Here is a 14,879-nt window from a genome sequence, read left to right on the forward strand (position 1 = left end):
TGCAGTTTCCACCTCAAGGGCAAGAGTTGTGCTCCACTTCTCTGAGGGCAGAGCACCGAGGTCTTCCATTTTTGTCAGATTTACCCCAAGTATTTTGTGTTTTTGATGCTATTTTAATGAGATTGCCTTCTTTTTTTTTATTAAAGATTTTATTTATTTGTTTTTAGACAGAGGGGAAGGGAGGGAGAAAGAGAGAGAAACATCAATGTGTGGTAGCCTTTCACGTGCCCCGTACTGGGGACCTGGCTTGTAACCCAGGTGTGTGCCCTGCCTGGGAATCAAACTGGCAGCCCTTTGGTTGCAGGCTCATGCTCAATCCACTGAGCTACACCAGCCAGGGCAAGAAAGTATATTTAAGTTGATTCCCATCATAACCGGTGTGGCTCATCTAACTCAGCTGTGACAATCACACAATCACCTTGCTGCTGACTACATGGCCTGGGTTCTCTGCCTTCTCCCCTACCCCTCCTGCTGCCCTCTCCTCTAGTTCCCTGCAATAGCCCTCCAGCTTTGAGCACTTATTAGAGTAGATGGGAAGGTTTCAGATCACAGCCTGTGGGACTAATGCTGGGTGTGCGAGGATGCTTGGCTGCACCCCTGGTTTCTTTTTTTAAGTCTTAAATGATGTCCCCCTTCCAAGCCATCATCCTTTCCCACTCTCTACCACCACCCTTGGCCGAAGCATAGATTGTACCCCCCCGCTCTGTTTCCCTCTGAAATTGGCCCTTGGATAGGAATTCAGGGCTTTCCCCTTATCTTCTTCCCCCTCCCGTCACCTTTATATCGAGGGGTGCTGCTTTTTACTTACTCTTCCTCAAATCCATTTCTTCATCGTTACCACCCAACACTTTCCATGATACTCCCTTGCTTTGGCCAGAAGCCATCAGGTAAGGTTGGAAAGAGTCTCTGATCTCTCTTGTTTAGTTTTGGGACCACATTGGTTTACTCTCCACCAGCCTAGGAGATGAATATTGGGTCCTCAGCTTCCACCCTCTCTGGGGTCACCATCAGCTGATGCTTTTTTTTTTTTTTTTAAGCTCAGGAAGGCCACAGAAGACACTTGTAAGCGCACACGATCCCTCTGAATGAATTTTTTTCTGTTCCTATAATTGCTTTTGCAAATTGAAGTTTTAAACAGGGCTCTCATTTGGCCACCTTTGCCATCCATTTGGGTGTAGTTTGGAATCTGACAACTAGAACAAAAAGAACCTTGAATTCGATGTATACTTTGGTTTTGATGCTGTAGCTTCTCATGGTCCTCAGCAGGGATTAAGAAAGAACTCTGTATGCATGGCAGAACCCTGAAATTGGTGGGCTTGATTTCCTGGCTAATTGCTACAATTTTCCACTTTTCTGTTCAGGACCGCTAAATGTTGAGATGTGGGTGCTTACTGAAATAAATGCAACTCCTGAGTTAAAAAAAAAAAAAAAAAAACTATAACCCCTCAGACAACAGGAGGCTTTTCTCTATTCAAGGGATCAGCCCACTCCCATATTCTGTGGAGTGTACTGTCCATAATAAAGCTTGCTTGCTTTGTTTTACTCAGTTTGTGATTTGTCCAGTTTTTTGTTTGAAATCACCAAGAACCTGGTTACCTATTCACACCTGTGACATCATTGTTAACCCATTCATTGTTTAGTAACATGTTAGTTAGCCTCCATGTCTTTGGGTGTTTTTCAGTTTTTTTCTTGTGATTCATTTCTAGTTTCATAGCATTATGGTCAGAAAAGATGTTTGATATGATTTCAGTCTTTTTGAATTTCTTGAGACATGTTTTGTGTCCTAATATGTGGTCTATCCTAAAACTGTTCCATGTACACTTGAAAATAATGTATATTCTGTTCTGGGGTGAAATGCTCTGAAGATATCAGTGAAATCCATTTGATCTAGTGTGTTGCTTAAGGCTGCCATCTTCTTGTTGATTTTCTGTCTGAAAGATCTGTCCACTGCAGTCAATGGGTATTAAAATCCCCAACTATGACTATATTACTGTCGACCTCTCCCTTTATATCCATCAAGATTTGCTTTGTATATTTAGGTGTGCCTATTTTGGGTGCATAAATGTTTACAAGGCTTATATCCTCTTGTTGGATTTCTCTATCATTATGTAGTGTCCTTTTTCTCTTATTATAGCCTTTTAAAAAGTCTATTTTGTTAGATATAAGTATTGTTACTCTAGCTTGTTTTTCATATCATTTTCCATCCCTTTACTTTTAGTCTGTGTGTATATTTTGTTCTAAGGTTGGTCTCTTTAAGATAGCATATAAATGGGTCATGTTTTCTTATCCATTAGCTACCAATGTCTTTTGATTGGAGCATTTAAGCCATTTACATTTATAGTGATTATTGATAGGTATTTATTCATTGCCATTTTATTCTTTTAACTATTGTATTTTGTTTTTTTCCTTCTTAAAACAAGTCCTTTACATTTCTTGTAATACTGGTTTCATGGGTATAAATTCCTTTAGCTTTTTTTCTTGTCTGGGAAGCTCTTTGTTTCTCCTTCACAGTTAAATCATAGCCTTGCTGAGTAAATTAGCCTGGTTGTAGGTCCTTGCTTTTCATCACTTTGAATATTTCATGACATTTCTTCTGGCCTATAAAGTTTCTGTTGATAAATCAGCTGACAGTCTAATGGGAGCTCCCTTATAGGAACTAACTGTCTATCTCTTGCTGTTTTTAATATTTTCTCTTTGTTTTTAGCCTTTCCATTTTAATTATGATATGTCTTGGTGTGGGCTTCTTTGGGTTCATCTAGTTTGGGACTCTCTGTGTTTCGTGGACTTGTACATCTATTTCCTTCACCAGGTTAGACAAGTTTTCAGTCATTATTTCTTCAAATAGGTTCTTAATCCCTTGCTCTCTCTCTTTTCCTTCAGGTACCCCTATGATACAGTTGTTGGTTTGCTTTTTGTTATCCCAAATGTCCCTTAAACTATCCTCATTTATATAAATCATTTTTTGTTTTTGCTGCTTTGATTGGGTGTTTTTTTCTACCTGTCTTCCAAATTGCAGATTCTATCCTCTGCTTCATCCAAACTACTGTTTATTCCTCTTATTGTATTCTTCATTTCTGTCTGGTTCTTCTTTAAAAAAAAAATTATTGTTATTCAATTACAGTTGTATGCCTTTTCTCCCCTTCCCTCCCCCCACCCCGGCTGAACCCACCTCCCTCCCCTACCCCCACCATCCCCCCCGATTTTGTCCATGTGTCCTTTATAATAGTTCCTGCAATCCCCTCTTCCCACTGTCCCCACCTCACTCCCCCCTGGCCACTGCTGACAGTTCCCCCCCTCAATGTCTCTAGTGGTATTTTGTTTGCTTTTTTGTTTTGTTGATTATGTTCCAGTTAAAGGTGAGATCATATGGTATTTGTCCCTCACTGCCTGGCTTATTTCACTTAGCATAATGCTCTCCAGTTTCATCCATGCTGTTGCAAAGGGTATAAGCTCCTTCTTTCTCTCTGCTGCATAGAATTCCATTGTGTAAATATACCATAGTTTTTGGATCCACTCATTTGCTGATGGGCACTTAGGTTGCTTCCAGTACTTGGCTATTGTAAATTGTGCTGCTATGAACATTGGGGTGCACAGGCTCTTTTGGATTGGTGTTTCAGGGTTCTTAGGATATAATCCCAGCAGCAGAATTGCTGGGTCAAAGGACAGTTCCATTTTTAGTTTTCTGAGGAAATTCCATACTGTTTTCCACAGTGGCCTCACCAGTCTGCATTCCCACCAACAGTGCACTAGGGTTCCCTTTTCTCCGCATTCTCTCCATCATTTGTTTGTGGATTTGTTTATGCTGGCCACTCTGACTGGTGTGAGATGGTACCTCATTGTGGTTTTAATTTGCATCTCTCTGATGGCTAGTGATGCTGAGCATCTTTTCATATATCTCTGGGCCCTCTGTATGTCTTCCTTGGAGAAGTGTCTGTTCAAGTCCTTTGCCCATTTTTTAATTGGGTTGTTTGTCTTCCTGGAGTGGAGTTGTGTGAGTTCTTTATATATTTTGGAGATCAGGCCCTTGTCTGAGGTATCATTGGCAAATATGTTTTCCCATACTGTTGGTTCTCTTTGTAATTTGGTGCTATTTTCTTTAGCCATGCAGAAGCTTTTTATTTTGATGAGGTCCCATTTGTTTATTCTTTCCTTTATGTCCCTTGCTTTAGGGGACATGTCTGTGAGGATGTTGCTGCGTGGAATATCTGAGATTTTCCTGCCAATGTTTTCCTCGAGGACTTTTATGGTGTTACAACTTATATTTAAGTGTTTTATCCATCTTGAGTTTATTTTTATGTGTGGCATAAGTTGGTGATCGAGTTTCATTTTTTTGCACATAGCTGTCCAGATCTCCCAACACCATCTGTTGAAGAGGCTGTTTTTGCTCCATTTTATGCTCCTGCCTCCTTTGTCAAATATTAATTGACCGTAAAGACTTGAGTTTATTTCTGGGCTCTCTGTTCTGTTCCATTGGTCTATGTGTCTGTTTTTATGCCAGTACCAGGCTGTTTTGATTACAGTGGCCTTGTAATACACTTTGATACCAGGTATTGTGATCCCTCCTGCTTTGTTCTTCTTTCTCAAAATTGCTGCAGCTATTCGGGGTCATTTGTGGTTCCATATACATTTCTGAAATGTTTGTTCTATATCTGTGAAATATGTCATAGGTACTCTAATAGGGATTGCATTGAATCTATAAATTGCTTTGGCTAGTTTGGCCATTTTGATGATGTTAATTCTTCCAATCCATGAGCATGGTACATGCTTCCATTTGTGTCTTCCTTCATTTCTTTCTTCAGTGTTGTGTAGTTTTCTGAGTACAGGTCTTTTACCTCCTTGGTTAGGTTGATTCCTAGGTACTTGATTTTTCTTGTTGCTATATCAAATGGGATTTTTTTCCTGATTTGTTTCTGCAGTTTCGTTGTTGGTGTACAGGAATGCCTTTGATTTCTGAGTATTGACTTTGCATCCAGCTGTTTTGCCAAATTCATTTATTAGGTCGAGTAGTTTTTTGCTGGAGTCTATAGGATTTTCCATGTACACTATCATGTCATCTGCAAACAGTGACAGTTTCATTCCCTCCTTTCCAATTTGGATGCCTTTTATTGCTTTTTCTTGTCTGATTGCTGTGGCTAGGACTTCCAATACTATGTTGAATAGGAGTGGTGAGAGAGGGCATCCTTGTCTTGTTCCTGATCTTGGTGGGAAAGCTCTAAGTTTTTTTCCATTGAGTATGATGTTGGCTGTAGGTCTCTCATATATGGCCTTTATTATGTTGAGGAATGCTCCCTCTATTCCCACTTTGCTGAGTGTTTTTTATCAGAAATGTGTGCTGTATTTTATCAAATGCTTTTTCCTCATCTATTGATATGATCATGTGATTTTTGTCTTTGCTCTTGTTGATGTGATGTATTATGTTTATTGATTTGTGAATATTGTACCATCCTTGCATCCCTGGAATTAATCCCACTTGGTCATGGTGGATGATCTTTTTAATGTATTGCTGGATGCGTTTTGCCAATATTTTGTTGAGAATTTTAGCGTCTATGTTCATCAGCGATATTGGCCTGAAGTTTTCTTTCTTCGTTGTGTCTTTATCTGGTTTTGGGATTAGGATGATGCTGGCTTCATAAAACGAGTTTGGGAGTCTTCCATCAGTTTGGATTTTTTTGAATAGTCTATGAAGGATAGGGGTCAGCTCTTCCTTAACTGCTTTGTAGAATTCTCCTGTGAAACCATCTGGTCCAGGGCTTTTGTATGTTGGGAGTTTTTTGATGACTGCTTCAATTTCATCTGCTGTTATTGGTCTGTTCAGGTTTTCTGCTTCTTCTTCATTCGGTTTTGGAAGATTATATTTTCTAGAAATGTGTCCATTTCACCTAAGTTTTAAAATTTCTCGGCATACAGTTCTTCCTAGTAATTTCTTACAATCCTTTGTATTTCTGTGGTATCAGCTGTAATCTCTCCACTTTCATTTCTAATTGTGTTTATTTGGATCCTCTCTCTTTTTTTCTTGATGAGCCTGCTTAAAGGTTTGTCGATTTTGTTTATCTTTTCAAAGAACCAGCTCCTGGATTCATTGATCCTTAGAATTGTGCTTTTAGTCTCTATGTCATTTAACTCTGCTCTGATCTTGGTTATTTCCTTCCTTCTGCTTGCTCTGGGTTGTCTTTGTTGTTGTTCCTCCAGCTCTTGTAGGCATAGGGTTAGGTTGTTTGTTTGAAATGTTTCTATCTTTTTAAGGTAGGCCTGTATTGCTATGAACTTCCCTCTCAGGACTGCCTTTGCTGCGTTCCATAGGTTTTGGGTTGTTGTGAGTTCATTTTCATTTGTTTCCAGAAAGTTTTTGATTTCTTCCCTAATCTCGTTCTTGACCCATTCATTGTTTAATAGCATGCTATTCAGTCTCCATGATTTTGAGTGTTTTGGGTTTTTTCCTTTGGGGTTTGTTTCTAGTTTCAGTCCCTTGTGGTCAGAGAAAATCAGGATGATTGTTAACAGCTGTAATTCCAGCTTGGTCATGGGAGGAACTGAGTGTGACTTCCACCTACTCCACTGCCATCTTGGATCAGAAGCTTAGCAATTTCCTTGATCTTCTTAAAGAATCAGCTTTTGGTTTCCTTGATTTTCTCTAATGTTTTACTGTTTTCTATTTAATTGATAATTTGCTCTGATCTTTATAATATTCTTTCTTCTATTTACTTTGGGTTCAATTTGTTCCTCTTTTTCTGGTTTCCTAAAATACTTCTTTTCTTAAATAGGCATTTAGTGCTCTAAATTTCACTCTGTTCACTGCTTTGCTTCTTCTTGTATCCATGAATGATTAAGTGTGTTACTTTGGGTTGTTCAGAGAATATTTTGCTGTTGATTTATATCTTAATTTAATGTAGTTAAGAACATATTTTGTATGAGTTAAATAAATTAAAACATGTTGAGAATTTTATGGCCCTCAATGTGGTCCAAGTGCACTTGAGAAGAATATTTTCTGCTGTTGGTGGATGGCATATTTGGTGTCAGTAGGTCAAATTGGTTGAAAGAGTCTGTCACATCTAATGTCCACAATGATTACCTGTTACTTTTTTAATTTTGATTCATACCAATATTTAGCCGAGAAGAGTTTGATCTGAAAGTTTAGAACAAAGTTAAATAACAGCATTCTTATTTTTAAAAAATATTTTATTTATTTATTTTTAGAGAGAGGGGAAGGGAGGGAAAAAAAGAGGGAGAGAAACATCAATGTGAGAGAGAAACATTGATTAGTTGCCTCTCAAACGCTCCTAGGCCAGGGACCAAACCCACCACCTAGGCATGTGCCCTGACTGAGAATTGAACTGGCGACTTTGGCTTTGCAGGATGACGCCCAGCCCATTGAACCACAACTGTTCAGAGACAGCAGCATTCTTATTTTGTTTCCCACATCATTGTGGAGACAGTCACTACAATACTTTCCAAAGTGAATTCCTGTAAAATACTAGTGTGGTGAGATGCTCTGTGGAAACAATGTCTTTTAGTGTCAAATGGGTATGGAACATTTGGACAGTTTGGATACATATAAACACAAAGAAGTCTGTTTAACTTGGTAAATTTATTGTGTCTTAGATTTATTTGACCACAGCACTATTTTTACATTTATTATTAAAGTCTCTCAGAACTATAATTGTTTGAGACATATTTTAAGAAAGAACAAGTATATGGTTGTTGTATTCATACAGAGATTCTTTATCATGTTAGAAAAATATTTTTAAAACTGTATTTTAGAAAAGACCCTTTCCCTGCATAAAGAACAGATAACAAATTTTAGCAAATCCTATTAAGATGATTATGTGATTTTTCTTTTTTGATCTATTGAAGTGATATCAAATAAATTCATATATATATTATTTTTCAACATATTTTTTAACAATTTGTTAGAATTTTATTAGAATTTTTGGAACACTATAATTGAGATGGATCTACTTATTTTGTATATGCTGATTTCGTCAGGCTTTGGCTTTGGGGCTGTGATATTTTCTTTAACTAGGGTTGTTCCCATTTTTTTTTTTCTGCACTGCAGAAGAGTTTACATTACATAAGAATTGTCTGCCATTGGAAAGTTTGAGAAGGCTTGCCCCTAAAACTGTCAGCACCCAGACCCATAACTGGGTTGTGAATGTGTGTGCAGTTAAAGGAATGTGATTTGTTTTATATGTAAAGGCTGGAGGCTGGAGGAGTGTTAAATGCTTGACATATTGAAGAGGCCTCCTTAAAATAACAGAGCCCCTTGATACCAATGATAGGAAAACATGGGCTCCCTCTCTGTTACCTGACGTGGGGTTTTTCCTCTATCAGGTGATAAAGACAGGATTGATTGCCTATGGCTTCACATACAAGGCCCTGTACCAAGGTGGCTGTATCTTCATCAGCAACAGAAGGAACGGTGGTGGTTAAACCTTCCTAGTCAGCACCAGATAACCTAACTCTGCCAAAAAGTGGGAAAATGGAGAGAGATTGACAGGAATGGGACATCCCACCTGAGCGAGGGACCACTGTCCAGGAGAGAGAGGCCCAACACAGTCCAAGCTGTAAACAAACAGTCCTGGAGACAAGCACCCAGAGATGGAGGGCAAGGTGCACAACTTATCACCTAACACCAAAACTCCCCTGTGCACGACCAAATGAATTACTGTCCCCAGTTTCTGAGGGTCTGCTCCATGTGTTTAACAGTGAAACATGAACCTGCAGTCTTCACAGTGACAGTAACTGCTGGCATCAGGGTTGTTACATAACCTCCTAGCAGCCACCTCTAACTCTTTCTTTCTCTTCCTTTTTTTTCTTTTTGCTATTTTTACCATTTTAAGTGCATTGAGCACATTCATGGTTGTGTAACCATCCCCCCAGCCATCTGCAGAGCTTCCCCATCTTCCCAAACTGAACTCTGTCCTCATCAAGCATGAACTCCCACTCCTCCTCCCCTCATCCCATTCTGTTTCTGTCTCTGTTCATCTCACTATTACTAACTCATTATTTTTTTGAAAACTCAATAGTTCCTTTATTTTGATTTTAAATTAACCACTTGTGGATCACTTTGGAAGTGGTAAGAAATGACCTGCAGATACACTTACAAATGCTGAACCTACAGCTCCATGGAATGGACTGTTTCCTTGGGCAATTCTCACTGCGCCATTCACTCCACTGAAACCTGAGGTCCTCATTCCTCATCTCTTTCCTCAGCTGTGACTGGGGAATCAAGAGATGAATACCCATTAATCAATCTCATGTCCACTTCTCTGAGAGTGTGGGTTTGGAGAAATGAGCCCCCCAAACAGAAAGTAAGATGCGAAACAGAATTGAACCAATATAAAGTGACTCCAAAATAGAGGTATGGAATCAACTTTTCAGGTTAGAAAATACTCCCAGGGACCTGTTTCTAGTCAGGCTTGGAGTCTGCAAAAGGCACTGGGTAGGTAGCAGTTATGCAAACAAAACACTGAACCACAGTGGGAGCCTCGGTTCTGGGCCTCACTTCCCACATGACCTATATTATAATTCAGAAGCATTCCATAGGTGCTAATGTGTAGGGAAACAAAAGTAGCAGGTGATAAAATAGTTATATATATGATATATATTTTATATGTATTTAAATTCTAAAGTTGTTATGGTAGAAATAAAATCAAAACATTTTAGAACCCCAAGAAATCACAGAGATCTAGTCAGTCTAATTGTCCCAGAGTATAAGAAAATTTGTGCATAATCATTGCTATTCTGCATTAGTATGAAAGGAATAATTAGTATGAAAGGAATGTTTTTTTGATACTTTCAACTTTATATCAGATTAGATAACAATTACATATAGGTCATAAAATTAATACATGAAGCATATTTTTCTGCATAATTCATGTCAGATTTAACAGTGTCTTCACTGGTTTTCTGTACTGAGAAAGGGCATTCTCACTGTCCCCTTGTTCTTAGGACTGACAACAGACTCTGTAATCTTCAGCCTCCTTAGTACCAAGGAGCTCTTCTTGATTTACTTCCAGGTTTTTCTCCGCAGCTTTAATCTGTAGAAGTATTTCCAGGATATTTTTTTGAGGAGCTATTTGTCCATATATACTCTTCCGTGTCTGCTTCAGTCTTATTTTTCTCCCATTCCTCAGTTTTCTAAGACTCATGGTATAAAACTGTTAGCAGATACATTTTACAATCAAAATTCTATCTCTTCAAAGGGTGCCTATCTGTTTTGATGGTAAGCACATCTGTGGTCTTGCAGTATCACTCTCCTAGAAATTTAATAACTTTCTTCTTTGCATGATCATCTAACCTCAAACTGGAAAGTTTAACCTGTAAGGTGACTAACTACTCATGCTTTGGGGTTTAGAATAGTTGGTCTTGATACAACAAAATTAGCTGTGTCAGTTTCAGTTAGAAAATACTTCTGCCATTTCTTATCACTGTCCAGTACAGCTGGCCAGTCTATGCAGAAATCTTTTTTTTTTTTTAAGATTTTTTAAAATTTAGTTTTAGAGAGAAGGGAAGGGAGGGAGAAAGAGAGGGAGAGAAACATCAATGTGTAGTTGCCTCTCATGTGTCCCCTACTGGGAGCATGGCCTGAAACCCAGGCATGTGCTCTGACTGGGAATTGAACCTGTGACCCTTTGCTTCGAAGGCCCATGCAGGAATCTTTAAGGGCTCCACCATGCTTTTTTTTTCAGTTTTATTTTGTATTACTTTCGGGTGTACAGCACAGTGGTTAGACAATCATATATTTTACACTGTGTTCCCCTGGTATTTCCAGTACCCCACCTGGCACCATACCTAGTTATTGCAATAATATTGACTATATTCTCTATGCATTACTTACATCCCTGTGACTATTCTGTAACTACCAATTTATACCTCTTTCACTCAGTCCCTCAACTCCCCTTTGTCAAGTGCAGAAAATGAGGTCTCTTCGAAAGTTCTAGATTTCCCTCCTTTGCCTTGGGTGCCCCCTATCGGCTGGATAACCCCCTTGGAAGAGGTGGAACGACAGCAGAGGACTTAAATGTTGCTGCAGCAGGGTCAGCTCCAGGCCAGTCCTGGTCAACAGCATTTTTTCTGTCCTAGGAGGTAGTGCCTTTCTTGGTGGCCTTTCAGATTTGGATGTTCTTTCTGTTGTACATGGACTCTGTCTCCGGGCGACAGTGCTGGGCACCACTACCGCCGTTGCCGAGGAGAAGGCACTGCAGGGCCCAGGCCCCCCCCCCCCACTTCAGGGCCAACCCATGGGAGCGCAGCCACCTCCACAGATGTGGAGATGACAAGCTACTATTGCCGCACTGTAATCTCACGTTAGGTGTGTGGAATCCTCCAGTGCTTGGCCTTTTGTGACTGGCTTATCGCACTTAGTGTCATGTCTTCGAGGTTCAACCAGGTTGCAGCGTGTGTTGGCCTTCGTTGTTAAGGCAATTGTGATAACACATTGCAGGTACTGGAGCAGAGAAGCACAGAGTCAGAAGTCCCCAGAGCCAAGTCACAGGAACGCCACACACAGAGAAACTGTCAGGCATTCAAGCTGCTGCCTGTGCTCCTGGGGTGCATCTTCCCTGTGCTTTGGCTCCTTAATTTTTATTTTGGTTCTAGAGTTATTCAGAGTTTCCCAATAAGATTTCCTCTCCCCTCTAAAAAGTTAACCAGAATCAGTTACTCATCAAAGAAGAGCTTAACTACTTTGGCTGGGGCGTGATTCTTCCTAGGACCGCCCTCCGTGGAGCCAGCGCTGCTGTTTCCATGGCTGAGAGTGGGCTGTGTCCCTTCAGGGACACAGGTGACTGGTCCCTGAAACGGCTGTTCAAACTGAACCCGCGGCTCAACAAACTGGGGCTTTAAGTGAGTGAGGGAGAGTGTGCTGCTCTGGGAAACTTGTCCTGAGATGTGAAGTCCTATTTTTCCTAAGATGAGTGAACACTAAAAATTCAGTGATGATGTAAAAACATTCTGCTCTCTAAAGTTGTGATCTTTTAAAGACTTCTTTCTCTTTTAAATAACTTTGGGAATCAGAAAAATTGAGTGGAGCGATTTCTGAAAAGACAGAATTAGAGAAGAAAGACTCAGGACAGAAAGATACTGGACTGTTCTGGGTGCAGTGGGTTCACTGAACAGGCTGAATATGTGGGGTCCCAACAGGAGACAGCCTCTCCTCCAAAGGTGCTCTGTGATTGGCTTCCCACTCTTTGACAGTATCTCTTGCAGAACTGTAGCATTCAGGTTGCTTTCAGTAATAAGAACTAGTCTCATTTTAAAAGTTACAACCTATAGTCACGATGAGAATGGCCAGCCCCATGTCCTATACTTGCTTCAGCTCCACCCTCCCTCTTTCTTCCATGCTGACCTGCAGCTTGAGGACTGAATGAGTTGGCTTGGGCTGTCATACCAAGTACTGCACACTGGGCAGCTGAAGCAACAGACATGTATTTTCTCAAATTCGGGAGGCTGAGAGTCTGAGATCAAGAGGTTCTGGTGCTTCCTGAGGCCTTCCTTGCCTTGTGGACGGCCATCTTCTCCCTGTGCCCTCACATGGCCTTCACTCTATGTCCTCATCTCCTCTTCTTACAGGATACCTGTCAGATTGGATTGAGCCCCGCCCTAATGACCTCATTCTACCTGAATGATATCTTTAAAAGGTTCTATTTCCAAGAATCTCATTCTAAGGTCTTAAGGGTTAGAATTTCAACATGTGAGTTTTGGGGGATATAATTAAACCCATAAAAGGACCCATACTAGAGGAAGAGGCATACCCCCTTTCTTCTCTATTTCTCCTTTTCCTGCCTCCACTTCTTTTTGTCTCTGTTGTTTTCAGGACCATGAAGTGAGGGACAGAGAGAAGAGAAGTTAGAAAAGAGGATCTAAAGCTATTTTCAAATTGAATTGCTCTAGTTTGATCTTGGCTAACACTGGCTTACAATAGTGGCAGGCTTTCTCTGGGCAGGCATGCACATTCTGGCTCTTCTGTGGGACTCAGGTGTGGCTTCTGTAGTGACTGTGAGCTGGCATGAGGAATACATTGCCTGGCTGGCACCTGGCCCTCCTCCAGACCCTTTCTTTGGGAGGGCACCCTACAGTCTCTGGGTCTGCATGTTCTCATGCCAGCTGTCCCCTCCTAGGCTGGGAACCTGCAAGACAGCCTTGGTCTGGCCACCTCCTGCAGCGTCCACTGGGCCATAGGAAACTCATGAGCCCTGTGCCCTGTTGCTGTCTCCAGCATCCTGCAGCTGGGGATGGCTTAGCCAGCCCCCCCCCCAGTGGAGGATCTAGGCGGTAAGCAGGCACCACTCATGTCTGCATTGCATGTATTTCCTGTACTTAGAGGGACACGGGTCAGGTCATCCCAGGAATTCTCTCTCTGGGAGCTGGGGCAGCAGTCAGCAAACAGATGTAAGAATGGCAAGTGCCCAGGCATGGGCGGGGCAGACTCTCCCTCAGGGCTGTGGTCTCGGTCTGCATGAAGTGGAGGGAAGGAGCATCATGGGGAAGAGTGACACTGTCACTGGCAAGCAGTGTCCATGGTTTTGTGGCTGAGATGAGACAAATTCACATGGACTACCAAATCCTGTGGAGGAAATGGGATAGCATGGCCACTCTCTCAAGAGGAGAGTGCCCCTGATCCTTGCCTTGACAGGCTTTTATTGGCTTAATTTGCATAGGAATACAGGGCGTATATGGAAAGCTCATCAATCATTGTCAGGCAGTAATAATCAAATAGATAACATTCAAAGAACTGTGAGGGCTTATTTTGAGTTAGGGTCAGATAGCTAAAGGACCATAAAACTTTGGGGAAATCAACTCATTTCATGCTTGGACTATTATCATTTAAATCAAGGGTATTAGCAAAGCAGGTTTCACAGGATTTTATGCATTCTTTCTTAGGCCTGATCACCCTGGGGAACCCGCCCTTTCCACCATAGGGCCGAACCCACCTCTGGCATTGTTTCAGGCTTAGGTCGAGCAGGGCAAGTAAGGCAGCCAAGACATTAGGAGACTTCTTGCAGACAGAATGAGGGCTCAGGCTATGTCAAAGCTGAGGGGCTAGGGTCCATCACCCCCTTTCTCCATAGCCCCCAAGTCCTACCCTGAGGGCCCCCTTGTGACCATGCCTGTCTTAGGTCGTCCCTCCCTTGAGGAATCTTACCCGTCATTGGCTAACCGATCATGCACTGGGGGCCAGGCAGGGTGAAGTAAAGTGGGCAGAGGTAGTGCTCCTGCCAGGGAGATAAACTTTGTCTCCTTAGTGGCTTAGGGTCTCAAGGTCTCTCACTCAGCCTTAGCCATGGGGGGTTACAGTCTCTGACACCAGGCAGGGCAGTTCCCAACAGAAGGGAGGAGAATTCATGAGTACCCACTCTAGGCCAACAGCTTGGGACTCTTGGGAACCCCCACTGCAAGGAGTTGGGGTGTAGAGCTCTGGCTCTCATAAGCATTTGAAGGAGGAGATAAAACATCCTGGGTTTCCCGTGGACTGGCCCCCTCCTGCCCCTGTGATCACGCATCTCTATTTCTGCCTTTGTCTGCTCACACCCACCAGTCTCTTCATTGACCCCCCTGCATGCTCTGGTGATCAGGTGGCTCCGGCTTGCTCTGACATTCATGGCCGGACAGCTTGAGTCCCTTCAGGGCAAGATGCTGACTCTTGGGACCTGCAGCTTTGCGGCAAAAGCAAGTTGCCCATGTGACCTTCCATGTTTCCAGGAGTTTAAGCATGGGCACACAGTCCAGCACTCCCAATGCTTGCAGGTTTGCTGTGCTCTGTCCCTGGGCCTCCCTGCTCTCTGTTCATGAAGAGTTTTAAGAAAACAGCTTCTGCAGCTACTTCTGACTTTGCTCTCAGGTCCGTCTGTGGGACTTGGGGGGAGCAGAGGCAATGCCGT

The 14,879-nt window shown here is 41.9% G+C and overlaps 1 pseudogene; it reads right to left on the minus strand.

Moving 5' to 3' along the window:
- Positions 1-9,872: 9,872 nt before the first annotated feature.
- On the minus strand, positions 9,873-14,600 carry LOC112304995 (small ribosomal subunit protein mS35-like; annotated as a pseudogene).
- Positions 14,601-14,879: the final 279 nt, after the last annotated feature.

The sequence above is a fragment of the Desmodus rotundus genome, chromosome 9 (genome assembly GCF_022682495.2).
Source record: "Desmodus rotundus isolate HL8 chromosome 9, HLdesRot8A.1, whole genome shotgun sequence".
Taxonomy (NCBI): Eukaryota; Metazoa; Chordata; class Mammalia; order Chiroptera; family Phyllostomidae; genus Desmodus; species Desmodus rotundus.